The sequence below is a fragment of the Sus scrofa genome, chromosome 16 (genome assembly GCF_000003025.6).
Source record: "Sus scrofa isolate TJ Tabasco breed Duroc chromosome 16, Sscrofa11.1, whole genome shotgun sequence".
NCBI lineage: Eukaryota > Metazoa > Chordata > Mammalia > Artiodactyla > Suidae > Sus > Sus scrofa.
Window position 1 is genome coordinate 33,626,563 of NC_010458.4, and position 10,128 is coordinate 33,636,690.

At 41.0% G+C, this 10,128-nt stretch overlaps 1 long non-coding RNA gene across 1 annotated transcript; it reads left to right on the forward strand.

Moving 5' to 3' along the window:
• Nucleotides 656-4,806, forward strand: LOC106506487. Its single transcript, XR_001301789.2, has 3 exons — nucleotides 656-2,228; nucleotides 3,096-3,161; nucleotides 4,101-4,806. It is a non-coding gene; the product is annotated as an uncharacterized LOC106506487 (long non-coding RNA).

The window sequence follows — 10,128 nt, forward strand, 5'->3', positions numbered from 1 at the left end:
TTCTTCATCCTGACTTTAGGGCAATCGAAGCCTTTCCAGTCGAGCTGCATCCTGCCTTTGTAGCCTGATCAGATTCTAAATTACTACGCTACTGAGAGCTTGAGAGCCGATATTCCCTAAGTGTCCCGGGGTCTCTGTAACTTTGCCTGGTCTGTCCTTTTTGGGTAGAATGCCTCTCCTGCCCTATTGTCAACGTGGCCAAGCTCCACTTCTCCTTCAGATCCCATGTGAACACCAGCTCTGTGAGGCTTTCCTTGCTAAGTCCACCCTCCGCCCCCCACCAGATCTAGTCATTCCTTCCCCTGAAGAGCCTGTTGCCTGCACTCCAGTCATAGTGTGTGTGCTGGGAGACTCATGCCAGAGTCATCTTAAAAGTTCCTTAAAAAGGGAGTTCCCATTGTGGCCCATTGGGTTACAAACCCAGCAAATATCCTTGAGGATGTCGGTTTGATCCCTGCCCTTGCTCAGTGGGTTAAGGATCTGGTGTTGCCGTGAGCTCTGCTGTAGGTCGCAGATGCAGCCTGGATCCTGCGTTGCTGTGGCTGTGGCCTAGGTCAGCAGATGTAGCTCTGATTCCATTCTTAGCCTGGAAATTTCCATGTGCTGCAAGTGTGGCTCTAAAAAAAAAAAAAAAAAAAAAAAAAAAAAAAAAAAAAAACCAAAAGAGAGAGAGAGAGAAATTCCTTAAAGATAAGAACCAGGTTTCCTGCATTCTTTCCTCAATGGAGGCTCCTCCATGGCATCGAATCCTTTCTCAAGCATCTCTGGTGTCGAGGGTCCCAAGAAATAACAGGTGACACGTTTCTTCATTCCAGACCAGGACAGGGGTGTGAGGCCAGTGGTCAGAGTCTGCTGTAGAAGTGATCACGTGTCTCCCTGGATGGTTAACCAGCTTCAACACAGCCCTTTGTTGCTGCCAACGGGGACACTTCTGATGCTATTCCCCACTGTGCTACGGCACCTGACATCCTCTGCTAGGAGAAGGGAGGACAAGCACAAAAATCTGCTTTTTAGTCCTTGTGCTTTGTCCTGTTTGATACCAAAGGATGGGCAGGCGCAGTCTGACCTGAAGTGGATGTTAGAACTGGGGGAGGCTCCTGCATTGATTTAGTACCACATGCTCTCCCTGGTCTGATTCCTGGCGGGTCTTGCCCAGGTGCACACAACCACTTGGGTGGGTGGCCACCCCTCATGATTTAAGGTTACAGACGAGTAGAAATATGTGAATCTTGTTGCTGCAGGAAATCCAGTTATTCTCCTAGTTCTAAAATAAAATCTGGCGGATGTTTGTTAGAGACACATACTTCACTCTCCAAAGGAAGGAAGAAAGATTAAATGTTATTTACATACCTGTAACTGGGATAGGCAGACATTTGGGCTTTGCGATAAGCAATGGTCTGGAGAATTTTGAGGGAGAGAGACAATCAAGGAAATTGCAACTCTTTAGGCTCAAACAGAAGCATCAATTAGAGAAGAAAGCTGAAACGGAGAGAATGTCTATTATCTAATTCAAGGCTGATGGGCTTCCTAAGTGTTTCAGACTAGAGCAACTCACATTTAGAGAGTGCTCTGAGCTCTCTAAATAATACTTCAGATATACTAGGCATGATTAAATATGCAGTCATGTAAGGATGTTAAGCTTTGTCCTCTTTCAAAATGCTCTGTATTAGGGTTTAAAAATACAAGTGATGGCACGGGGGATCCCAGACAAAAGAACTGAATTCTTTTTCTCTACAATGGCCTAAAAAACACTGCTGCATCTGAAATGAAATCCTGTGCAAGTGTAACACTTTGATCAGCTTATTAGATTCTGGCTATGCTGGAATATTTGAACCTAAAACCCAGTATGAGACGTGTGAAGCCTCCCATTCATTTCCTACTGTAGATATTTCCCCCTCTGCTTCCAAATCAGGAAAAGGAAACCCAATCCTGAGGATTCCATTCTGGCATATTTATGCCCCAGGCAGACTGAGAGTGTAAAATAGACTTTTCACAAATGAAGAGACATCATGCTTTTCAGCCCAGGACAAGAAACTTCAGCTGTTGCCAAGGCAACGGAAGGATTGGGCTCTTAGGCTGGCTGCCCGAGGAGTGTCTCAGAGCCCCACCCTCCTGTGCTGTCATTCACTGTCTGATCAAGTGCAAAGGCCTTGGGAGTGAATTCACAGTGAGAACCGGTCTATAAGCTCTCCAGAAACGAGATCATCTCTGAATAATCAAAAAAGCAGGTGGGGCTTCCCAGGAGCAAAGTATACGCATGATACCTTTTAAAAATAATTGAATGATCTTACAGTGTTGGATGCAGGTCATTATACATTTGTCAAAACCCATAAAATGTGCAATACCCATAAAAAGTGAAAGGTTATGTAAACTATGGACTTTGAGTGATTATGATACATCTGTGTAGCTTTATCAGTGGCAGCAAGTGCACCACTCCGATGGGGAAGTTGATAGTGGGGGAGCCTGGGTGGGTGTGGGGGGAGGAGCTATATGGGAAACCTCTGTCCTTTCTGTTCAGTTTTGCTGTGACCCTAAAACTGCTCTAAATAGTAAAGTTTATTATGCATACAAACAAATATAAACAGAGCCTCTTGGAGGGTGGAGTAAGTCCAAAGGGCTTAAAGCAAGGCTGTGTGGGAGAGTTGCTTTTGTTTGCAGCACAATCAGCAAAGAAACACAGTAGGGGAGTTACTGTCGTGGCTCAGTGGTTAAAGAATCCAACTAGGATCCATGAGGTTGCGGGTTCGATCCCTGGCCTTGCTCAGTGGGTAAAGGATCCGGCGTTGCCATGAGCTATGGTGTAGATGGCAGACTCGGCTTGGATCCCACGTTGCTGTGGCTCTGGTGTAGGCCGGCAGCTGCACCTCCGATTCAACCCCTAGCCTGGGAACCTCCATGTGCCGCAGGAGCAGCCCTAGAAAAGGCAAAAAGACAAAAAACAAACAAACAAACAAACACAGTAGGCATGAAAGACCCAGAGAAAACTCTGCTGCCCAGAACATCACACTGCTGTCTGGGTGAGAAAATAGTTTGGTTCACTTAGACTGGGAAATGAGCAACACTGGGACTGGCTGTGTTTCTTGTTTGTCTTCCAGGATGAAATGTGGAAACATGCTGAGATTTGTAAAGGTTACGAAGGAGAGAATATGGCCTTAGGAAAGGTGATGTTTTATATAATGGTCTAATTAATGCCGCTGTCTGTCCATCTTGGCCCCCTGCCTGGAGCCAGGAAACCTCACTCCCCTGAGCCTATCCAGGGCCCCAGATGCCAGGGACTGTTGTGTAACCACTGGAGGAGCATGTGTAGCTACTGCTATTTATTTTGTGCCCCTCCCCTTCCCTTTCATAGTCTCTGGTAATAGTTTTTGTGGCAGCTATTACTGTTGCTCTTGCAAAGCAATGTGGGTATGTAGTGTCAGGGAGTAGAGAGAATAACTGTCAAAGGGGGGACGAGGGGTCTTCCCCTCCCCCGGACAACACAGCAATCTTGGGAGACCTGGGGTTAAGGCCACACATGCTCACATCCTCTCCTTGCCACGCTGAGGTCCTTTTCCCCACTCAAGGAGACCAGTCCAATCCGGTGTCTCTGATCTTGACTTTGATAGGCCAAAACCATGACCATGAAGTAAGTACATGCTGATAACAGAGCAGAGCAATTAAGGTCCAGGGCTCTAGAGTTAGACGGCCAAGGTTAGAAGTTCAGTTCTACCACTTAGTAGCTGTGTGGCCTTGAGCAAATTACTCAACTTCTTGGTCCTCAGGTTCTTTATCTGTAAAATGAGGATAATAATAGCACTTACCTCATGGTGATTGTTGGGAGAATTAAATGATGTAATCAGTGTAAAATGCTCAGAACAGCACCTGGCAGGCTGTAATCACTGAGGTTGGCTTTTTGTTCTACTATTGGCTTTCTGGCTCCCTCTTGTTTAGACCTAGACATGGCTATCCCACTGCTTGATATAATGCACTTGGGAATACAAAATTTAAGCCACAAGACAAGGAACAATGTGTTCTGGTACAGTTGAGTAGTATTACATTTCAATTTCATAACACAACTGAAAAAACAAACTGATAAAATGTTGATTTTTTTTTTTTTTTAGATGCTTGCAGCAACAAAAATACATCCAACACAATGGATCTGAATCTCTTTAACACTAAGGCCAGCGTGATGAACTCTGTTCCATGTCATGATTACTATAAGAGGTCAGGAATTTTTAGGTGATAAAAATCTGTCCTATAGTAGTTTGTCCAAAGACTGGGATAGTAATAAATCCTCTTGTAGAACTTGGGCTTAGTTCTCCTACTGTTTTGTTTTCAGTCTGTAAGGAGGCGGAGATGGTCCTCTACCAACTTCCTTGATACTCTCCGTGGATCGGGACAGTGCCTAGAGACAAGTTTATGAGTTGGCTCTGACCCAATGGACTGGTTGTTGGGATAGGTAGCTCCCCCTTCTTCCTTTCCCCATGTGCTTTCCTTGCCAATCAAGGAAGAAAATTTGCCTCCTGGATCATTATCCATTGATTTGGGGGTGGAGGTGGAGTGGGGTGTCTCACATTTGAGTCACTTTCTATTCTTGCCCAAGAAGCTGTTGCTTTTATTGTAGTATTAGTGCAGATATATCTGCTAATGATGAGTTGTACTTGCTTAAAAACAATTTTTATTATACAAATCATTCTGTAATAATAGTTTAAATGCTCTGAAGTTACTAAGTGATGAGATAGAAATCAAATTCAACTTACAGCTAGGTACAAGACGATCTTCTGCCACGCTTCAAAGAAAGATGTTAAAATACATGTGGAATTATTCCTGTAACAGCAATGACCAAGAGAACTTTCTGTGATGATGGAAATTTCTATTATCTGTGCTGTCCAATATGATAGCTTCTAGCCACATGTGGGTATTGAGCACCTGAAAAGTGGGTAGTGTGTCTGAGGAACTCAATTTTTAATTTTATTTAATTCCAATAAATGTTTCTTTTAGCTGAGCCTGTGGCATACAAAAGTTCCTGGCCAGGGATCGAACCTGCATCGAAGCAATGAGCTGTAGCACTGTCAATGCCAGATCTTTAACCATTAGGCAACCAGGGAACTCCTTAATGCCAATAAATTTAAATTTACTTATTTCAGATTTTTATTCTTTCCATTTAAATTTAAATTAAAAAAGCCATGAGTGGGTAAGCCTACTATATTGGACAGTGTAAATTTAGAACATGATTAAGTCACTTAACCTCTCAGAGTCTCATATTCTTAAAGTGCTAAGGGTTTGAATTAAGTCAGTGGTTTTCAGTGCTGGCTACACAATATCACTCAATCAATTTAAAAAAATACCGACCCTTGTGTCTTTTGTTCCAGTGTAATTTATTGTGCAGTCAGGCATTAGACATTCTAAAAACCACCCAAGAAATTCTAAAACTCAGTCAAAGTTGGGAACCACCACTAACCTAGATTATTTTTAAGTTCTCTTCCAGTTTCAGATTTAGCTGCAAATTATACTGAAATTAAAATTTTATAAGGCAAATAGGGCACTTATAACTTAAGGTTGTTACAGGAGAAAACTGCATATGGATATAGGTTTTTTACAAAGGCTGCCTTGTCCTAAAACTTATATGGAGCTTAATTATTTGAAAACATTAAACCAGGTTGATTTGATATAATTTTCTTCAGAGTTTTTCCTAATTGATACAGACTGTGGGTTCAAGCAATAGACAAGGAGGAAGCTTATGTGCATGGACTTGTTTGGGGATCTGACTGCAGCCTTGTGTCAAGGTTTGGCCATCTGCCCATGAACCTGCATGGGGTGACCTCACTGAGTAATCCAAGCTGCAAGTTCATGGAGATCTCAGTGGGAGGTCTTTGGGCAAATCACTTGGAACACAATACAACAACTGCTGAGTTTGTATCTTCCCTGGGATTAGAAAAACACAGTTTTTGGCCAAGCCATTCTCTGTAAAGCTACCACAGAAATGGTTCCAGGAAGTGTCAGGACAGTTGTTCTTGGGACTTTTATTTTATTTATTTTTTTTTGTCTTTTTGCCTTTTCTAGGGCCACTCCCGTGCTGCATATGGAGGTTCCCAGGCTAGGGGTCGAATCAGAACTATAGCCACCAGCCTACACCAGAGCCACAGCAATGCTGGATCCAAGCAGCATCTGCAACCTACACCACAGCTCACAGCAACGCCAGATCCTTAACCCACTGAGTGAGGTCTGGGATCAAACCCGCAACCTCATGGTTCCTAGTTGGATTCATTAACCACTGAGCCACGACCGGAACTCCTGTTCTTGGGACTTTTAAAGCTTCAAATAGATGTGCATTTCTTCTAACTAGTATAAGCCTCAAACAGTGAGTAAAATAGGTGCAAGTATTCGGTTTTTAAAAAGCATCAATTTTAAGACTGAACTCAATTAATTGATATTTTATTTATATGGGAGAACAAAGGACTACCTGTGGTCCAAGTGTAAGAGATCAACAGGAAGGTGGAGGGGAGGAGGATCGCTTTACTGGTTTGCCTTATTTGCCATCATCTTAAAATAAGAGAATAGACAATGGACCAATGGAACAGAACAGAGCCCAGCATCAGACTCCATGCATCTCTATACATCTGACATGACAAACATGATATTACAGATGAGCGGAAGAAAGGACTACTAGGTACATCTTATCAGAAAAAAAAAAGGCTTATCTATATATAAAAAATAAAATAAAATTAGATCTTTACCTCACACCAATAAACAAGTCAATTTCAAGAAGATTAAAGACCAAAATGTGAAAAGTAAAACTTTTCATCTATCCAGAGAAAAGCATAATTTGAAAAGATACATGCACCCCAATGTTCATTGCAGTACTATTTACAATAGCCAGGACATTGAAGCAACCTAAAGGTCCATTAACAGAGGAATGGATAAAGAAGATGTGGTACATCAGAATGGGAGAAAATAGTTTCAAATGATGCAACCGACAAGGGCCTAATCTCTAGAATATATAAACAACTTATACAACCCAACAGCAAAAAAGCCAATTAATCAATGGAAAAATGGGCAAAAGACCTGAACAGACTGTTCTCCAAAGAAGATATACAGATGGCCAGCAAACATATGAAAAAATGCTCAACATCGCTGATTATAAGAGAAAAGCACATCAAAACTACCATGAGATACCACCTCACACCAGTCAGAATGGCCATCATTAATAAATCCACAAATAACAAGTGCTGGAGGGGCTGTGGAGAAAAGGGAACCCTCCTGCACTGTTGGTGGGAATGTAAACTGGTACAGCCACTATGGAGAACAGTTTGGAGATACCTTAGAAACCTATACATAGAACTTCCATATGACCCCACAATCCCACTCTTGGGCATCTATCCGGACAAAACTCTACTTAAAAGAGACACATGCACCTGCATGTTCATTGCAGCACTATTTACAATAGCCAGGACATGGAAACAACCCAAATGTCCATCAACAGATGATTGGATTCGGAAGAAGTGGTATATATACACAATGGAATACTACTCAGCCACAAAAAAGAATGACATAATGCCATTTGCAGCAACATGGATGGAACTAGAGAATCTCATCCTGAGTGAAATGAGCCAGAAAGACAAAGACAAATACCATATGATATCACTTATAACTGGAATCTAATATCCAGCACAAATGAACATCTCCACAGAAAAGAAAATCATGGACTTGGAGAAAAGACTTGTGGCTGCCTGATGGGAGAGGGAGGGAGTGGGAGGTATCGGGAGTTTGGGCTTATCAGACACAACTTAGAATAGATTTACAAGGAGATCCTGCTGAGTAGCATTGAGAACTACGTCTAGATACTCATGTTGCAATAGAACAAAGGGAGGAGAAAAAAAAAATGTAATGTATACATGTAAGGATAACTTGATCCCCTTGCTGTACAGTGGGGAAAAAAAAACCAAAAAACTTAATAGAATAGATTCCTAGCAGTTCCCGTCGTGGCCCAGTGGTTGACGAATCCAACTAGGAACCATGAAGTTGTGGGTTCAGTCCCTGCCCTTGCTCAGTGGTTTAAGGATCTGGCGTTGCCGTGAGCTGTGGCATAGGTCACAGATTTGGCTCGGATCCTGCGTTGCTGTGCCTCTGGCATAAGCTGGTGGCTACAGCTCCAATTTGACCCCTAGCCTGAGAACCTCTATGTGCCACAGGAGCGGCCCAAAGAGATAGCAAAAAAGACAAAAAAAAAAAAAAAAGAATAGATTCCTTTCCTTTGAAGATTCATCTCCCAAAAAAAAAAAGATGTGGTACATATACACACTGGAATAGTACTCAGCCATGAAAAAGAATGAAATAATGCCATTTGTGGCAACATGGATGGATCTAGGGACTATCATACTAAACAAAGTTAGTCAGACAGTGAAAGACAAACATCATATTACATTGCCTATATGTGGAATCTAAAAGACAAAGGATACAAATGAACTTATTTGCGTAACAGAAGCCAACTCATAGACTTTGAAAGACTTACGGTTACCAAAGGGGACAGGTGGAGGGGTGGGAGGGATGCACTAAGGGTTTGGGATTGGCATATGCACACTGAGGTATATGGAATGATTGGTCAACAGAGACCTGCTGTAGAGCACAAAGAACTCTACCCAGTATTCTCTGATAATCTATGTGGGAAAGCAATCTGAGAGAGAATGGATATGTGCATATGTTTGACTGGGTCACTTTGTTGTACAGGAGAAATTATCAAAACCTTGTAAATCAACTATACTTCAATAAAACTTAAAAAAGGAGAAAAACTGTAGGATGTAAAGTATCCTTCATCCCTTCGATCATAAAGATAAAACAAAAACATTGAAATGGAATGGAAATCACTGAAATTTGCCTGAACAAAATTTAAAATTTCTATATATTAACAGAGCATAAATAAAATTAAATGAAAAATCTCAGACTGGGAAATATGTTTTCAACACAGAATGATAAAATCAAAGTTTTGTTCAAAGCAAGGAGACATAAATCAAGGGAAACAAGCTATTATTCACAGAAAAGGACATCATAGTTGCTAATAAACATGTGAAAAGATGCTCAGCCTTTCCAACTACCAGAAACAATTATCTGTAAAGTAATATACCATTTCACACCCATCAAATTAGCAAAATGTATAAAGATCAACAATGTCAAGAGAACAGTAGGAACTGTCAAACACTGCTGATGAGAGTGAAATTGGCATACCCCCTTTGGAAAGCAATTTGGCAATATCTAGAAAAGTTGAATGCGTTCATGTCCTATAGTCCAGCAATATGATTTGAAGCATGTATTCTAGAGAAAATTTTGCACACAAGGAGATATTTATTGAAATAGCCATTGAATATTCCTTATAAAAGCAAAGGTTTAAACAAAATTGCCATCAGTTGGAAAAATACTAAGCAAGTTGTGGTATAGTTCCACAAATTAATGAATTAAAACTGTGGATATCAATATGAATATGTCTCAAATAATGCTGGGTAAAAAACTAGTCGCAGAAGGATATCCAATATGCTATTTATACAAAGCTTAAAATAGGCAAAATACTACTACTTAGGGGCTTGTATAGGTACATAGTTATATAAAACATGTATTGTTTCACATACTTCACAGAGTGGAATGAGATTCAAAAAAAAATCACAAAGAGTTTAAAAAATATCTAAAATGTTTTATTTATCAAGCAGAATGATGGGTTCATAGGTGTTCATTATACCTAATTTGCATGCTCAAAATGTTTCACCAATAAACAAAGAACAGTTGGTGATCGTCGTCTGGAGAATAATAATAAGACTTTGGTGATTAAAGAAAAAAAAATGTCACAACTTAAGAAACTCTATGATACCAACACTGTAACTAATGGGCATGAAGCTTGTGTATGCAGCAGGTGTGGATCTTGGCCCCAAACTAAGGTGAGCAGGAAAAAATTCTTAAGTTCAATAAAGATCTACATCTTTTCTATTTCAGGCCACTATTTGGGCTTTGTCGTGAGTAGGAAAGAGCAAGGCATTTGGGTTTGGATCACCTCTAACCTGGAGATCTTTACCTTTTCTAAGGGAGCTTACCTTGCAGGAAGCGAAAGGGATTAGAATATGCAAACCCCAAACTGCCACTTCGGCATATGGATTATTTTGAGCT